Source organism: Sarcophilus harrisii, chromosome 2 (genome assembly GCF_902635505.1).
Source record: "Sarcophilus harrisii chromosome 2, mSarHar1.11, whole genome shotgun sequence".
Classification (NCBI taxonomy): Eukaryota; Metazoa; Chordata; class Mammalia; order Dasyuromorphia; family Dasyuridae; genus Sarcophilus; species Sarcophilus harrisii.
Window position 1 is genome coordinate 100794167 of NC_045427.1, and position 7602 is coordinate 100801768.

The following is a 7602-nucleotide window of genomic DNA, read 5'->3' on the forward strand; positions in this document are numbered from 1 at the left end:
TTAGAAAAGGGTTTCCAGTGGAGATTTTTAAGGGCCTGAATGTGATCCTATATTATTTAACACTATTTATCAAAGATTTGAATAAAGTCAGATATGACATGTTGATCCAAGTGGCAGAAGCTACAAAGGATAGAACAGTAAATAACAAGGTCATGTTTTAAAATTATTTTTAAAAGTTAGAATAAATTTATTAAGATTAAAGTTAATAGTTGGTACAAATAAAACTTTGTAAATTCAGAACAAAGGAGAGATGACTAAATGGAAATTCATTGGGAAAAAAAACTTAAGGGCCTTAATGCACTGTTTAACATAAACCAATAATGTGATAGGACAATTTAAAAAATGCATTATAAAGCTACATTAAAAGAAACACCTAGTATGGGGTGGGGAGGCATGGTCGTTATAGTCCTTGTTGGACAGTATCTGAAATAATTGAGTTCATTCCATATAAGGATTCATAGAAGAAAATTAGAATGGTAAGCATGAAAAAGAGGAGGGGAAGAGCTGTGATAACTGTCTCCAAGTATATGAATACATAGAAAAAACATTTGAGATATTCATCGACCCAGAGAACTGAACAAGCATCTTTGGATAAACATTGATAAACATTAAAAATAGCAGAAGTAGAATGAATTATCTTGAAAGGTAATGGATAGAAGCAGAACCAAGAACATTGTACACAGTAACATCATGATTGTTCGATGTACAGCTATGAAAGACTTGGTTCTTCTCAGCAGTTCAGTGATTCAAGGCAATCTCAATAAACAGGATGGAAACGCCATCTGAAGCCAGAGAGAAACTGTGGAGACTGAATTTAAATTAACACATGCTATGTTCACTTCTTTTTCTTTTCCTTTTGTTTTCTTTTCTCTAATGGTTTTTCCTTTTTGTTATGATTTTTCTCTCCTGACATGAATGGGAAAAGAAAAAATTGAACAATTTTTTTTTGGAGGGGAGGGGATTGTAATGTAACAGGTTTCTTATTTAGGTGCTGGTTCAATCGGATGGCCTCAGAAGTTCCTTCCTATTCTATGATTCTGTGATTTAGTGCTGCCTGTTAGCTTCTCATTTGCATTGTTTTCATTTTTATCATTTATTTCATTTTCATCATTATTTTCATTTTCATTATGAATATCATGAATATATATATATATATACATATACATACTCTAGTCTTAAATGTTTCAGAAAGCTAAGAAAGCAGTTATATGGGTCAGTAACTCCAGATTTTTCCTTTGCCATATTTTTAGATAATAATATTTAAGATAAATTTTATTTTCTGTTCTTTTTGCTTCTGGAGATATTTTGAAAATTAATTCATTAATGTTTTCAATATTGTGACACATAAATATTTCTTATGTCTATATTTGATTAGTTCCAATTGTTCTCCTAAACTTAGTTTTTTGAAGTACCATTTGTTCATATAGTAAAAGCTGGAAAAGTTTAAATTAGAGTTTAAATGTGTTGTTTTCACATTTATTGATTATAGCAACTGTTCATTCCTTTTTCCAATGTATTTTTATGCTCATCCTAGTTTCATTTATTACTATATATATATATATATATATATATATATATGTATATATATATATATATATGTAGATATAGATATAGTATCTATATATACATACAGAGAGAGAAAGAGAGAAGAAAAGAGGGAGAGAGGGACAGAAGGAGAGAGAGGGGGGATAGTGGGGAAGAGAAGGAGAGGGAGAGAGAGGGAGAAAGGGAGAGAGGGAAAGAAGGAGAGAGGGAGAGAAGTCTTTCCCCCATTGAAATGTAAATTCCCTGATGTCATGGGCTAGCTTTATTTTTGTTTGCATTTCTCTTCCTAGTGGTTAGCAGCTTCTTGGCATATAGAAACACTTAATGCTTGTTCACTATAACAATCCTGTGAGGTAAGTGATATTATCCTTATTTTGTCAATGATATATCGAGCATGTAAGGAAGCCTATTCTTTTAATTCTCTTCCCAAGAACCTATGGAATCTATCTTTCTATGAATTGATACAGTTCATGTCTTCTGTTTTTATTTTTATTAAAAAATGATCAATATTTATTTAGATCCATATTTTCAAGAATACTATATATTAACTTGGTCATTGGATGCAAATACCATATTTAGAATACCAATGATTATATGAATAAACTTTGAAACTCAGGATTCTTTGACCCCCTTCCCACCAATTCAGTAAGGCTATATTCAAAATCTTTCCAATTCAGGAAGAAACTAGTAATCCTCATTGCCTTACTAGTATAACCTTTGAGAATTCAGGGACCCCTCTATGCTATAATGAAGCACATTCATAAATTATGTGAACTCTATTTTCCTATCTTAGTAAAGTATGTGGAATTAATCTTTCTTTCATAATTATACATAATATTTTGCTTAATAATATTTTACAGTATTACCCATGAAGAAATGTATGAGATTAAGTTGAATATATATGGGCCTATGGAAATTATCTGCAGGGGGTGGGGAGTATAATTATTTACATTATTGTGGAGTTTTTGAAGACAAGCACAGAAAAAAATTTTCCAGTTATTTGAAAATTCTGAATTTGAAAATTATTTTAGTCTATGGTATACAAACACACACACACAGTCACAAAAAATGACTTAAAGACATTCCCAATATCATTTATATTTGATTATTCCAAATATATTTGAATTTGTCTCACCAAAACTTTATGATATATAAACCTATAGCCTGTGGAGGTATAAATCAAAATTGCCTATAGAATAAGACTTTAGTCTCCATCAAGTGTATATAGGTTTTTAATACTCTATATCAGGAAAGTTTCTAGAGGGGAAAATCTAGAAATTTAATTGGTGAATCAGATGATAAAAAATCTGATCTATGATCTTTAAGTTGAAGAATCTGTTTAGAAAAATGCATAATATTTTTTCTCAAATTTTCTAAATAAAGCATTTAGTGATGAATGTACTTCTGAACAAAGAATGAAGAGTATTTGAATGACAACTGACCTTTCTTAAGTGAAAGAGAGATAATACAGAAACACTTTCTTGGCCTACTTTCTCCCATACTTCACATAAAATGACAGAATTTTAGCTCCTTGTATCAGAACTATTTTCAATGGCTACCCTCCAAGAAGACGTGTGGTTTGGACTGGGACTGGAAGTAGTTTGCAAAATAAGCCATTCCTAGGCTACTGTCTAAAAAGCAGATCTGGAGTCAATTTAGTGAGCATAAGTTACAATTAACTTTGAAAGTAATTGCTTAAGCATTTGAGCATCCTCAGAACTGTAGCCAATAGGAAGCTGACGAGCTGCATATGTATTTTAACATTTCCAACATCTTCAACATCTTTTAGCTATGTCACACGAGTAAAACAAGAGAGAAGAATGAAAAATCTAGCTCTTTAGGATATTATGTAGATTTATGATTTTTTACTTATGAAACAATGAAAGGATTATGCTGGTTAATTCAGAGAAGTTTTTTTTTAAGTTGTAGAGTGATGAAATTTATAATATGCTACATTTAATAAAAAATCTGAATGTATTTCAATACTAGTTATTCCTAACTTAAAATGTTCCTTGATAGGCTAATCCACTGAAGAACATCTGGGAGAGACAACAACAGAATGGAAATGATTTTACAACAGTACAGTGTGATAATTACAAGTTTGTTTTCTCTACATCAAAAGCAAATAAAATAAAATCTCCATCAGTTACACTTAGAGATAGAGGGACAGATTATCCCCAGGACAGGAAGTATCACCTACATTTCCTCAAATATTGCCTAGGACATGGCATTTGTGATGGGTGTTTACAATGTTTTCCTCAAGCCACACACCTGAAAAAATGTTATCTGCCTTAAATTTAATGTTCATATTCTGAGAGACAGCCACATGTTCTCATCACTTATTTCTTCAGGACAATTATACTCCTTTATATGCAAATATTTTACATTTCAAATGTTTGGTTTCTTATATGGCCAGATACAGTGTTCCCCTGGGAACCTGATTACATAATTTTCCCCAATAAATTTAGTTCTTTTAAAAGTGAGGTTTCTATATTTTTCATTTAAGTTTCTTGTAAAAATTAAAGAAACTCAATTGAATAAGACAGTTTCTTACTGAACACACTTCAATAATTTAGTTCTTCACAGATCCATAGTTTCATCATGATTGACCATCATTTCACCAATTCATATCATAATCCCTTCATGATTTAATAGCCATTTTTCCAAGTGAGATGTTAAAAAGACAGAATCAATAGGACTTGGCAACAGAGTGGGTATGGGGAGTCAATGGGAAATTGGAGAGTCAAAGATGATACATATGTTGTGAGTCTAGGTGAGTGGGAGACTTGTGGTATTCTTTAGAATAATAGGAAAGTTAGGAAGTGGGTAAGGGTTAGGGGGGAATACTCAGTTTAAGATGTCCAATACATTGGAAATTCAAGCATGCAGATTACAAGAAAGGTTAGGACTGGAAAAAATAAATCTAAGAATCTTCTGAATAAAGATAATAATTGAATTCAAGGAAAATGATGAGATCACTAGCAGAATAGTATAAATAGATGAAGAATAACAGAGGATCCAGGAAAGATTGTTGGGGACCCACATTAGTGGGCTTGGTCTGACTGAAGACTTAGCAAAGGATCCTGGGTAAGAGGTGAAAAATTGGAACAAGAGGTTTGGCAATTGTTAATGCTGTAAAGTTACCCATGTATATATCCTGTAAATAAAAGGCTATTAAATAAATAAAAAAAAAAAAAAGAAAAATAGAGGAGCCATGGGTGTGCTTATAGGCAGTAGAAAGCAGTAGACATGGAGAAATTGAAGATTAGTGAGCTAGTAGAGATAATAAAGAAGGTCATCTGCTGGAGAAGTCATGATAGAATAGGATCACTTGGATACATAGTGGGATTTGCCTTTGTAAGAAGAATCACTTTTTCATGAGAGACAGGGATGAAGGAGGCAATAAGTGGTAGAAAACAGCTTAGTGGTGTGAGATGAAGAGATGATAAGAAAGTGCATTTAGCAAATAGTTTCATTTTTTAATGAAATATGAAGAAATGACAGCTGAAAAGTAGGAAGAAGGAAAGCCATGAAAGTTTAAGGAGGGAAAAATCACTGTAGTAAATAGGATATGAATTAATTTGGGAGGAATAAAAGGATTGCCTTACCATGGTAAGTGTTTAATTGAAATTGTGTAGCATAAATTTCTAATGGTCCTTGTCAATATGATTTCATGATTTTCTACAGCTTTGATTAGCAGTATGTGAATATCAGCAAAGGAAGTGAGAGGATAACGAGCTAAGGCTTGGTTAAACAAGTTTGACTAGAGGAGCATGATTCTTGAGAAAAGAGGGCATTGCAAAGTTGAACTGGCTTACCAAAAGGTCAAAATAGGAAAGGGAAGCCAGGACAGGAGAAGCACCTGAAGGGTGGGGAGATTAGATCCTGTTAGGACAAAGAACATGATTAGGGATTTCAAGATAGAGGGAGCAGAAGAAAGGCAAAATTTTCAGGTTACATGAGGAAATTTTAGAGTTCATGAACATGGAAGTAGAATACTTAAAAATGATGATTAGGGCAAGGGTATATAATCATTTCTGTGTAGCTGATGCCAGTTGCAGGAATGTTCATATGAAATGAGTAAATTGAAGAACTGGGAGGTTAGGGTATTTGAAAGAGTATTTATGTCTATAATGACATTGCTAAAATGAGGACAAAAGTGAGGAGTAAGGACTGAACCAGGCATTGAAGTTGCTAAGGAAAAAAAAAAGATAATTTGGAATGCTGATAGATAACAGCCACTAGAATCTTGTTCGGGTGGTAAATGTATATTAACTGAACCCCAAGGAACTCCCAAGGGAGTGTGAGTAATAGACTGAGAGTCTGAAACTATAATTCTCCTATAATTTATGTAAGCCAATATTTATATTCCAGAATCATTTTGCATGTATATTCTGACTATATATGTAATATATATAAATATATATTTTGTTAATTTTTCATGTCTAATAAAATCCATTAAAATGTGTTTCTTCAGAGTTAATAGACTGCTTGTATTCATACAATATTATTTTGTTGATTATGTCTTGAAATTTTGTGCTGTATTTGATTTATAGATAATACTGTAACTAACTCTACAAGCCAGTTGTTAAAACTCAAATAGCAGGTCTCAAGACAGGAATAAAGTTTAGTACAATTGTTCTGTAAATTTTCATTTTGATCTGGATCTTTATTACATATGGTTTTGTGCTATATAAAAAGGAAAATTGATTAGCTGAAAAGAATAGTCATCTAAGAGTCAAAATACTAAGTTTTGAGACTGGTCTCTTCTGATTATCCTGTCTAAAGAGTTAATCTTTTCTAATGGTTTTTCATCCATATCATACCTCTTAATTACCAGTGCCTATCCTCTAATGCTCTCTCCTAATCCCATTTCTCTTTTTCTTCTCTTTTGGTGACCTCATCAGATACCAGGAGTTTGTTTATCATCTTTATTATAGATGATTGCTACATGTATATGTCTATTTTTAATCTCTCTCCTGAGCTATATTCATACATCTCCACCTTTCTTTTGGACATCTCTAGCTGGGTATATCTAAAATTGGTGGTGTTCAAAACAGCTATTTATCTTTCCCTTAGAAACTTCCTCTCTTCTCAATTTCCTTATTACTGTCAAAGGTACTACTACCCTCCTAGTCACCCATTCTCACAACTTCCAGTATAATCCTAAACATTTCATTCTCACTCATCCCACATATTTACTCTGTTGTCAAATCTTAACAGTACTATCTTTGTGATATTTTTATATCTCACCTTTGTATTCACAAGAGTTACAACTCTAGTTAAAGCCTTCATCCCCTCCCTCCCAGACTATTGCAGTAACTTTTATCCATTCTTCTTTCATCAAATCTTTCCTCACTCCTATCTTTTCTCCCTTCAACTGTCAAGGTTATTTTTCTAAAGTGTAGGTCTGAAGTGTAAGTTGCTTCTCTCCTATCACTCCCACCCTCCTCACTGAGCTCTATGGCTCCCTGTTACTTCAAGGATCAAGTTTATAATCTTTTGTCAAGTAACCTGGATGCTTTCTACATTTCCATTGTTATTACATTTTAGTGGCTTTCACATATTCTGTGTTCAAGTAACACTGACCTACTTGCATTTTCTTTATTAAAGAAAACATTCCATCTCCTAACTCTATATCTTTGTACTGGAATACCGTGCTTCCATACCATCTCTTCTCATTTCATATACTGAATTCTTATTTGTTTTAAGACCTGCTAAAAAAGTTTGACTAAATGTAATAAAGTAATATATATGAGACAAAGGTAAAGTTTGACATGGATTAAAAAATTAACTTTACAGGTAAAAGATAAGGGAAGAATGGTTAACAAGCAAATTTTCTGGAAAAAAAATCTAGATATTTTTGTAAACTTTATGTTGAATATGGTCAATTTTGCTATATGGCAGCTAAAAAGTTAATGTATTTAGAAATATTAATATCCAAATTTGTTCTGACCTGGTCTTACATGCCTAGAAAATTGTATTTAGTTATGGACCTATTAGGAATCAAAGATAAAGGAAGATTATTGAGAAGCTGTGTGGTATTCATAACAAGTA